Source organism: Watersipora subatra, chromosome 10, assembly GCF_963576615.1.
Source record: "Watersipora subatra chromosome 10, tzWatSuba1.1, whole genome shotgun sequence".
NCBI classification, from domain to species: domain Eukaryota; kingdom Metazoa; phylum Bryozoa; class Gymnolaemata; order Cheilostomatida; family Watersiporidae; genus Watersipora; species Watersipora subatra.
The window spans coordinates 22330054-22341575 of NC_088717.1; positions in this window are offsets into that span (position 1 = coordinate 22330054).

Here is an 11522-nt window from a genome sequence, read left to right on the forward strand (position 1 = left end):
AACGATACCAAAACAATTAAAAGTAAGAATATTTTAAAATTGATATATGCCTCCTAGTTCCATATATAAGAGCCTCCTAGAGTTTATAATTTATTGATAGAAAATTACACATTTTTGTTGGAGTTGTCTCCTCTTTTCCATATATATGAATATAGATATATAAGGCAATTATGGGAATCATGCTTAAAATACTTCTATAGGGTTGTTAAGCACTATAAGCACTGCTAGAATTAGGAGGCTCCCTGGACGCCTCCTAATTTTTCAGAGCCTCCTAACATGGATTATATATTGATAGAAGCCTCCTAGTTGGGAAATATAGTTCTATATATATATATATATATATATATATATATATAGACATTATAAAAAAAATACATATAAGAGACTTTATGAAAGTAATACACAAAATAATTTATGAAAATAATAGGTATAAAAAACTGTATGATAATAATATATTTAATAGACTTTATGAGAATAAAATATATGAGAAACTTGATGAAAACGATACACATAAGATACTTTATTATATAATGAAAGCTGTGATGAGGATTTCAGTAAATCAAACTGGAACACGGCCCTTGTCCTTATCCCAAAGGACCCTTGATGTATACTGTTTTCAACGAATGCAGTATTGAGTTTGAAGTTGTCAGAAATATTAATTAAATCTAACACAAGCTTTCATCATTATGGATCTATAAACCGCTATCACAGAATGCAATATGGTTACATTCACTACATAAGCAAACCGTATTAATAACCTGTTTCATCAGCAGCAGAGCATCATGGGTCAAATGATTCATGCTATCAAAACCTCCTGGATGTTGAATGTATTATGGTACTTGAGTTCTTATATCAGGCAATTGGAACCTGATGAGATTGAAAACAAGCTACATATCTTCATCCATCAGCCACACACCGGTTCTCTAACTTCTGCTACTAGGATCTTGTAGGTATCTTTTCTTCTCATGTTATGTAATAAATACAATAGAGCTGACAGCAGAATAAATCATTGTTTAAGAAAAAAACATGCAAATGGAGTTTTAAATTGTTTAATCACTGTTTGCTTTTTTATACCTGCCTAAATTTCTGCTTCAGCAACGCAATTATAATGTTCAATTACAACAACTTTTTTAAACTCTTGAGAAAAGATTGGTTCTGATGTTGGTTCCAATACTTGAAGCCTTCATTTCCTTCCTTTAACTTCTGTAAGATGACTCATCATATCTCTCTCAGCACAGTTTCAACTTGCATGTCCAACTTTTAAGGTCATCCGCAATTGTCTTGATTTTTCCAAGTAACTTCACAAGTGCACCTTTCTCTGAGTTAGCATCATCAGGGAGGCAATATCGAATAGCCTCTGTATCTGCTACCAACTTTGTGAGGGATGGGTATGTACTATCATCTGCATCGTCATTACAAACTCCAAGGCAAATCCATGGGGGGACTATTAAGTTGCTTGGAATCAATGACTGCCCAATCAGCATTTTAACCGCTATCAAGTTTTATCCATTTTAATCTTGCAACATCGTGGCAGTCAGATCACCTCAAACATCAAAGACAATCACAAATTATAGAAAAATACCAATTCTTTCTGCGAAGATCTACTAAAATGCTGCGTACTTCTTATTTATATAGAGGGCTCTATTAAAGACCTTTATTCTCCATATCATGTTTAGTATAAATAGTAAAGACCATGCAATTTGAATCATGCAATATTTAATGCTTGAATGACCGAGTTCGATCAACTGAGCTTCTCTGAACAGTTAAAGTTAACTGAGGATCTGACTGTTACAATTAACCCAGTGTCTGACAGTTAGAATTAACCCAGTGTCTGACAGTTAGAATTAACCCAGTGTCTGACAGTTAGAGTTAACTCAGTATCTGACAGTTAGAATTAACCCGGTGTCTGAAAGTTAGAATTAACCCAGTGTCTGACAGTTAGAATTAACCCAGTGTCTGACAGTTAGAATTAACTCAGTATCTGACAGTTAGAATTAACCCAGTGTCTGACAGTTAGAATTAACCCAGTGTCTGACAGTTAGACTTAACTCAGTATCTGACAGTTAGAAATAACCCAGTGTCTGACAGTTAGAATTAACCCATTGTCCGACTGTTAGAATTAACCCAGTGTCTGACAGTTAGAATTAACTCTGTACCTGACAGTTAGAATTAACCCAGTATCTGACAGTTAGAATTAACTCAGTATCTGGCAGTTAGAATTAACCCAGTATCTGAGAGTTAGAATTAACTCAGTATTTGATAGTTAGAATTACCTCAGGGTTTGACAGTTGGAATTGACTCAGTATCTGCCAGTTATAATTAACCCAGCATCTGACATTAAGAATCAACTCAGTATCTGACAGTTAGAATTAACTCAGTATCTAACAGTTAGAATAAACTCAATATCTGAAAGTTGGAAATCGTCCATTACCTGACAGTTAAAATTAACTCAGTATCTGACAGTTAGAATTGACTCAGTATCTGGCAGTTAGAATTACCTCTGTCCCTGACAGTTAGAATTAATCCAGTATCTGACAGTTATAATTACCTGAGTATCTGACAGTTAGAATTAACTCAGTATCTGACGGTTAGAATTTACTCAGTACCTGACAGTTAAAAGTAACTCAGTATCTGCTAGCTAGAATTAACCCAGTATCTGTCAGTTAGAATTTACCCTGTATCCAACAGTTAAAATTAACCCAGTATCCGACAGTTAGAATTAACTCAGTATATGTCAGTTAGAGTTAACTCAGTATCTGTCAGTTAGAATTTACCCTGTATTTGATAGTTAGAATTAACTGAGAATCTTATTGTACCTAATGATATGTTTGGCTTGTATGGGTAGTTATAATTTACCAAACATATTTGTTTGGTAACAACTTGATACACCGTTATTTATAGCACAAGTATACATGTGTCTTTTTGGACCTTAGTGTGTCCCAGGATCTTGAAATGAAAACTGCCATTGCATCTACAGTACCTAGTGTGGTCTCTGACCGGCCTGCATGGCATGATAACTCTGGTGCCGTGATATTGGCAGTTGAAATGAGTGTCAGTCAACTACATAGGTGTCTGTTTACCCGGCTTGGTACTAACATTCAGAGTAATGCTTTTGAATTTATCTTTACATTGTTGAGACAACTCCTTCTTTGGCCTAATATATTTTTCTAACTTGCTTTTTGTGCTAATTTAACAATAAACTTGCACAAAAGTTTAGTAGATTTTATAAATAAGTGTCAATATTTTTCCATCATCTGCGATAGTTTTTGATGTTTGAGGAAATTTTGCTGCCAGGATGTTTCAATATATTAATCAAAAGACTTTGATCACGGCTAAAACACTCAGATCAAGCCAAAGTGCAATTAATACATCTGTAGTTGCAAAAAGATTGTCAGAAAAGAAATATGTAATGCTGCAACTTGAACGCGGTGGCCAATATCAACTACCACAATGATAACAACTAGTGACATCATTTCGTAAGTAATTTCCTTGTGACCTTATTAACTGCAATCAAGTTTTATGGATTTTAATGTTAAAACATCCTGGCAATTAGATCACCTCAAACATTGTCAACAATCACAAATGATAGAAAAATACTGATACTTTCTGATAAATTCTACTGAAAGTTGGGATAAGTTCATTTTTAAATTTCTGGTTGGTGTATAAAACCTTCTATTAAGTTTTGGTGGTTGATCACCATGAAACAAATCATCAACGTCTGCTAGTCTGCCTAGAAACCAATAGTTTTTTAGTCAAACACAGCTTATTGACTAGTAATATCATATATAATTGCACTCATTTATCTATTGTTAGATTTCCCGAATGCTAAAGAGCTGATCGATATTAAATGGTATTTCAGATGGCCATGAAGAAATAAGGTGGACATTGTTAAAACTGAGAGCTTATTTGGCATTAATAACACTTTTTCAGGATGTACACCCTAAAGGTGAACACCCTGAAGGGCGGCGCCCTCTATTTAGGTGAGCTAGTAGCACCCTTCACGGTGTCACTAGCACACTTAAATGGAGTGTTCTGTGTGTTGAAGTTTCAATTTATAATTTACTAGCCTACCATTAAGACCGCTCATTACAAAGAAAGAGTACAGACAGGAACACGTGTATAACTTCCCAGCCTGTAGTACTTATGGATACATGTCAATTACACTTATATTATACACAGTCACACATTCACATCGTGTTTTCTGAGTAGCTATCTTATGTACCTTAGCAGTTGGGTGACCTTGGTGCTCAGATGCATGAGGAACACTAGCTATTATTTTTTTCTTATGAGAACATTATCACATCTTCATCTTTCAATAGAGAAAGCTATGAGTCACCCGTGCTTTTCTCTCTAACTGCTGCCCACCTCATCAGACTGTCAGACTGAAATGTATGGATAAGAATCATATCAGTATCGTGCATATGAATATTCCCAAATGTAATACGATGTCTTGGAATAAATATTTCAATCGATTAGACCAATTTCATTTTGCTAGCCAGTCTTAAAGGAAGTGTCATTTGAACATAGTAAATGCTGCAAACAGCTGTGTAGACAACTCCAAGTTATTACAACTGTAAAACATCAAGCTGGTGTTTAAAAGATTCAATATTAAAAATAACAGATTATTTTGTACTAGAGACATACTCCTGGATAGTTTGATAGGAGAAATTAAGTATTAATAGTGTATTATAGCGCTACACAGTTCAAGAAGATGGCTGGATGAGGCTGTCGCCAAAATGCGGGTTTGAAAGATGGCACCACCCCTGCACCTCCCTAGCTAGTGTAAATCTAAGATCACAAATTTGAATAAATTGAATAAAAAAGCATAATAGTGTCATGGTTATTTTAGATACTAAAATGGGATGTAATCATTGAAATGGTATTTTGTTTGGAATGAAATGTTGAGCATAATACTCGGTAATCACGCAAGCGCATGACTGTGACACGAAGTATTGAAGACACATATTGGACCTGCTCAGCTATTATGATAGCCATAAGAGTTATGAATTTGTCAGTTATGAGGTACCTCAAATCCAGTGATAACTATTTACATAGTGATATAGGCTTTAGCAGGGCAATTGAGTTACCATTAGTCCTATATACTGGCTCTTTTGTTTTCAATGTTCTGATATTTATTCCGAGTCTGCACTGCCTACAAAATACTTAGTGGTATAAACATTAAAGTGTGAACATTCATTGAGAAAATAAGTTTTTGCAGAGTCTGTAACGACAACTAAGCGTATTTGAAATGCTCATGGATATTGTACAACGTCGAGAATATGCACATTCACACAATTGAGATATTAGAGTTATATATTTGAGGAATTTAAAGTCATTTTGTTTGAGTTTAAATCTACAGGAATATCAGTGATAATGTCTAAGGTAATTGCGCAGTCTCTTTTTGTTGCATATACAGATAGTTTGAAAGCTTTTTAAATTGGACAGAATGTCTATTACAGACCTGAATGCGACTGCTCCTCACTTGTGGGATTACAGTCTTGAATGTATGATCTGACCGTATGCTGTATTACAAATTTTACTTGTTGAAACAAGAACTTCAAGACCCAGGTGTAAGTACGCTGTACCTAGTTTTTTGTGTGACTTGCGTGAACTTCCGCTAAATGCAGACCAATCAACTGGTCAGATGGAACGCGATTGGTCTCCATTGTTGTCACAGATGAAAATCTCACAGCAGCTAATTTTCAAAACTTTTTTCCAGCATTATGACCTGCCCTCTGCTGATAAGCTAGGGCAACTGTCCCATTTATATCACAGCTTTCTACTGTTAACAGACCACTCTGCATTTTTGAAGATCTACAGAAAGATGATGTAAGTTATAAGAGAGACTATTTACCATCAGTGGCTGTGCATTAAACAATTTGAATTGGTCATTGAAGGAACTTCATGACACAAACATTCATGTGTTAGTGTGAATGTACGTGACATTGTATTCATGAAGGAAAGACATGTTCTATAAGCCCTGTAGATAATTAGCATGATGGAACTATAGAAAATGAACAATCAAGTGCGGTCAGTATGTTCAATGAGCAAGACTGAGAAACGAAGTTCGTTTTACCATGATAAACATAATTTGAAAGCGATTAAAACATCAAAAGGAAACTACTGAAATTCCACCGGTAAAAAAAACCTATTAAAACATGCTAAATTATGCGCAAACTCCTTTTTTGATAAGACAATCCAAGATCCAACAACCATTAACCAACAAATCCAACATATTTCCAAACTGCCCCCTTTTGGTTCTTCAAAAAGGAAAAACTTGACTTAACCCTTTCAACTTGTTGGCTGTACCGTAACTGCATGCAATATTATTGGTTTGCATCGACAACTTTTCTCCTTTTTATGATCCATCTCACTGGTTTAATAGGGCATGGTTGCAGTTGTTTTACAACAAGTTGATGGGGGCTGCACATTTTCCAGGTCAATTTACAATGATTTGCTTAGTTTTCTAAACAGCAAAGTCTATTCTGCAAAGAAGAACTAATAATAATTATTTTTTACAATTAAAATGAGGTAAAGCAACACAATACTTTTAATATAAAGGCTGTGTTTACCTGTTTGTTGTCTATCTGCAATCAGGAGTCAAGGTTGAGATAAAAGATAACTTTTCACGATACCACAACTTGTGACATTCAGATCAGTAGACCGATGCTTTAAATCATTCGCCAATCGATCGCCTTCGTATTTATGAACACTTGCGTAGCTATCATATTCTCCTTTTTTGTCGGGACATTTAATGACCTATTACGGCGAACTAGAATGAAAGTGAAAGTTATATACCATAAAAACTGTAACTGATGGTCATGGCGCTTTATTTTTTAATATTTTTTCTGTAGTGGCTGTCAGTTGAAAGCAGCGTTCAAATAGAGGCTGGCGGTGTATTTTTCAAATGACTCGCCAGAATTTTTAAAAGATAAATTTAGCCCTTTTTCTGGCGAAGCGAATTTTGCCTATATTTTGCCCTCTTTTTCCGATGGAGCTCTAAACCTATTAAACCTCTATTGAAGCTCTATTAAACGATGTGAAAAATCTGATAAATCATCTCAAACTTGTCAAAGATCTCTTCATAAATATGTATTGAGAAACTGAGAAATGTCTCTACCAGTTGATATTTATTCCTTGCAATTAACCTGTTTTGATATCATAGCCTGTGTTCTGTTTTGCAATTTGTTAGAGCTTTCAATTTTTATTTCACAATGTTACATAAAAGCTCATTGCACTCATTGATATGTTTGCTACAATTTAAAGCCAAAACTACATGTAGCTTTTATGTGCAATAGAAGAAGAGTTACAAGCAGAGGACCAGTTGTAAGATCAGACTACTATGATATAAACAATGATTATCTTACCTTATGATAAAACTGTGCAAATTTATAAGCTATATAACGACGATCTATCAAAGGCTACAAATATACCTTCACGAACAAGTGACATAAACAAATCACACCAATATGCAGGAATAAAAATTACCGTTTTTATGACAAAAATATTTGCATCGTTTGCTAGGATAGCTACGCTCTGATTGTTGCTTTCGATGGAACGAACATCATTTAGTTTTCCAATACTTTCCACAATATCTTTTGGCGTCAACTTTTCTTTTGCGCTGCTAAACTAGTTGATGTTAGCGCCCAAACAAATTGCTGGCAGAGCAAAACTCAAACGCGTTGCATTTAGCACAAATGCAACGCGTAGAAGTTATGCTTGCTAAACGTAACCTTTGGCCCAAAACTTGCAAACCGTTTTTATATACGAGTACATGTACTTCGAAGCATCCAAACCGCATTAAATAAGGAACTAACGTACTATAAGCTTGAAACGGTTATTGCTTATTGATAAGGTGTTGCTTTCAATAATAAATGCATGAGTTTTGTTTTTACATACTTGAAATTGTTAGGTCCACTCAAAGCTGTATTATTATCCGCTTAACCACATCAAGACTTTAATAACATGATTTATTTTGAATATAAAAAATAAAAATAGCAGGTTAAAAATTTGTGGAGGAAATGGCAACAACTGTGACAGGCACCAAGACACACCAAAGCACACATAGAAGAAATATGAATGTAAAACAGAAAATGAAATACAACAATGAGATAATTGTAAGAGAGTATTGCATAATACTGTGAATATCTACATGTATACTGCATGTTGAGTAGCGCGTATATGCCATCATCTGCTCAGAGTATGCGCATGAATGTATTAATAATATTGTTGTGTTATATATCATTGTAGATTGCATGTATCAAGGTAATACAGTTTCTTACATTATGCTAACTAAACTGGCCTAATTTTGGTGAGAATGTTATCGCCTTATATTGTGGTGTTTGATAGTGTAGCCTTATAATGTGGTAGTTGATAGTAATTTGTCTGGACGATTGAAAATAAAACTCAACTTGTTCTTCAAATATTCTGTCATAAGTCTATCTAGCAAATCGACTTGAAGATTATAATAACAAATGCTATCATGTTATCACTGCAAAAAACTATCAGAACACACAACCACTAAGTAACATCAAGATCTATGTCTAACTACAGTGAAGATGAGTTGTCCTGCAACACTGTGCGCTAGAAGTATGGTGTGTTACATGGAATACAAACTGAGTTTTTATTGTGTTTACTTTTTAATAAGAGTGATGCTGTAACAGGTTCGCTAACTCTAGAAGATTTTTAATTAATATCTGCTGATAAGATTTGTAATTTCATCTCTTGAGATTTTCGTAGGAAATATGCATGAAGATAGGTGAAGTAATTTTTTGCATTTAACCTGTTGCTGTTGGAAATGGAAAATATTTTTGTGGATGTATGTAGTATTCATGTCAAGATACCACGCAAAATAATTTGTAATTATTAAGTTGTGAGGTAAAAGAGAATGAAGCCTTCTGTAAAGCATATAATTTATAGTTATACATTTTGAATTTGCTTTCAGGATTCATAGGCCAAAGGTCAGGCAGACCTGAGTCTACACTATCAGTGAAGAAGTAAGACGGCATTGTATAAATAATAGTAAGTAATCACAGCACACTTTTGCTGACATAAGCGCAGCCCTTGTTCAAGATGGCACATTTCATAAAACACAACTGGAGACTGAAAGGACTATCTATTTTGGAAGATTGTTACTTACTACTTCTGTACTGTAAGAATGTAGGTTTCTGTCAACAAGCTTGCCTTTGTTCATTTTTTCCATTGTGTATATGTCGTATACCTCATTATGACATCTATTTAGAAACACCTGGACAGAGAGATTATTTGGCGTGGCTCACAAACTTTATGCCTGGTTTGTTGTAGGTTTACTGCGTGTCACTAGCCATACAACAAGCATTAACTTGAGAATTGGTATCATAGAATAGCATACATAATATCTATGGTTCAGTGCAGTACTTGTGAGAAGTGGTGCCACTGGAGATGTACAATTCTCAAGGCAACAGATATCACCTTTCCACTAACAAATTACCTGATGATTATTTCTGCAACTCCATATTGACAACGACAGGTGTTTGGAGTAGATGCTTTCATTTCAATTGACAGATTTTTCATCAATATTTCTAAACTATACTCTTATGCCGTTCTTTTTGTTGAAACAGATTACATATACATGTACTATGTCTTATACACCCACTGATAGTAAGTATTCATTGTGTTTTATGTCTACTGTAAATGGTGATGACATAACAGAGCCTAATCATTAAGCCCTGCCCACATGATGCCTGTCGCCTATCCTTGTGGGGGCTGTATATCATTGCTTTCGTAAACTGTTAAACTTATTGTTTAGCCCAGTACATGGAGCCAGGCAGACGTTTTTTGCTATAATAATTTAACACCTTTTACTAAAACTAAAAGTCATTGTAACAAGAAGAGTGTCCGCTATAAAAGGCCATAAAAACAATGATCAGTTAACAACATGAGAAAATATTAGTTGGTGTAACAGTGAATTTCAATTCAGCTCGCGTTTTGTGGTGATCGCGTTTACTGGTATCTATGACAACTATATTGAGCAGTGAGTCAACTAACGAACCGTTGTAACCAAAAACAAGACTATATCATTATGAACTATACTGTTACCTATGGCCAGGCCTAACGCGTGACCAGCGTGGTCGGAGTCCAAAGCTATATTACGTTTTTACATTGATATCAGTTGGTCATGCGTCAAATGGGACCGGAATAAGGCGTTGCAAGGCAGATCGGAACAAGTCGCGCAGCACAAATGATGCGCATCACCAAGACCATACCTGTTATGTATCACAGGCTCGTTCACAACAGGTAGAACATGTATTTGAGAATTTGAGCAGTCATGGTCTATAGCTAAATTTGTAACTTTATCTCTTGTTTACATAAACACAGTCTCTTGGTAGACCTAATGCAGTCTTGCCAAAGTTTTTGCCTACAAGCAAGGGGCTAGATCCTGCCCACTATACTTGTTACCAGGTGTGCTACTCCAGCCACGGTCTACCACTAAGTGCTATAGCAAATGGTCCTTCAGTTACAGTTTGCCAATTATTGAGTGAAGCATGCCCGGCCACGACTCAATAAAACTAGCGTTAGGGATGAGGGTGGACAATCCGTCTACTGCTCATCGGGTTACTCCTACTGCAGTAGTACAGCCTAGATCATGGCCAGTACTTTTACTAACCTAGTCCTATTATAATTTAGAGTCCATTTTTGGTCTAACTCTAGACCATGTACATAGAGCAGTGCAAAGTCAAATCGATTTCACCTACTAAGTACGGAGAGATTTGGGAATTGTATGAAGTTCATACATATTCCGATTCTATATAACAAGATCAGCTGTTTAAATACATCTCATCTTACTCTGATTGACTGGACTGTCCTATCAAACAATAGACAATTAGAAAACAAAAACAGATGCAGTATTGACCAGAGCCGTACAGTTTCACAGAGCCCGTGACCAACAGAAGCGTATAAGGGAGCTCGCTCGATTCCAAACAAACCGGCCACGCCAACTATTTTTTATATAAGTTATAATGGAGAGGCGGCAACATTAACCAACAAAAAATCACTCCCATGGGCAGTCACTCTAAAATTGATAGTTGCATTATACACCATTTGAAAGAGGGCAAAATTCCCTACAAGAAGCTATTGATAAGTTTTTTCTATTTAAGAAACTAACCCTTTCCATGCCTAAATTAAAAAACATTTTACCTAAATTGATTTATAGCTCGAGTACTGATAGGTTTTGTATCGGCAACCAGTTTCTGTTTGGGTTTCTAAAGGAATTAAGTTTTAATTTTTGTGTAAAAACCATGGATGCCGCGACTAATCAGATATAACATAGTGGCTGGCAGCAATATTCATTTGAACATATTAAATTTGAAGGAAATGTATCCACAAGCAATATTCAAATAGCAATATTCAAATTGAAGGAAATGTATCCACAAGCAATATTCATTTGAATATTGCTTGTGGATACATTTCCTTCAATTCTTCGTCTCACAAACACCAAGGTACTATCAGCTGAAGATCAATTAAGCAAAACATTGTATATACAT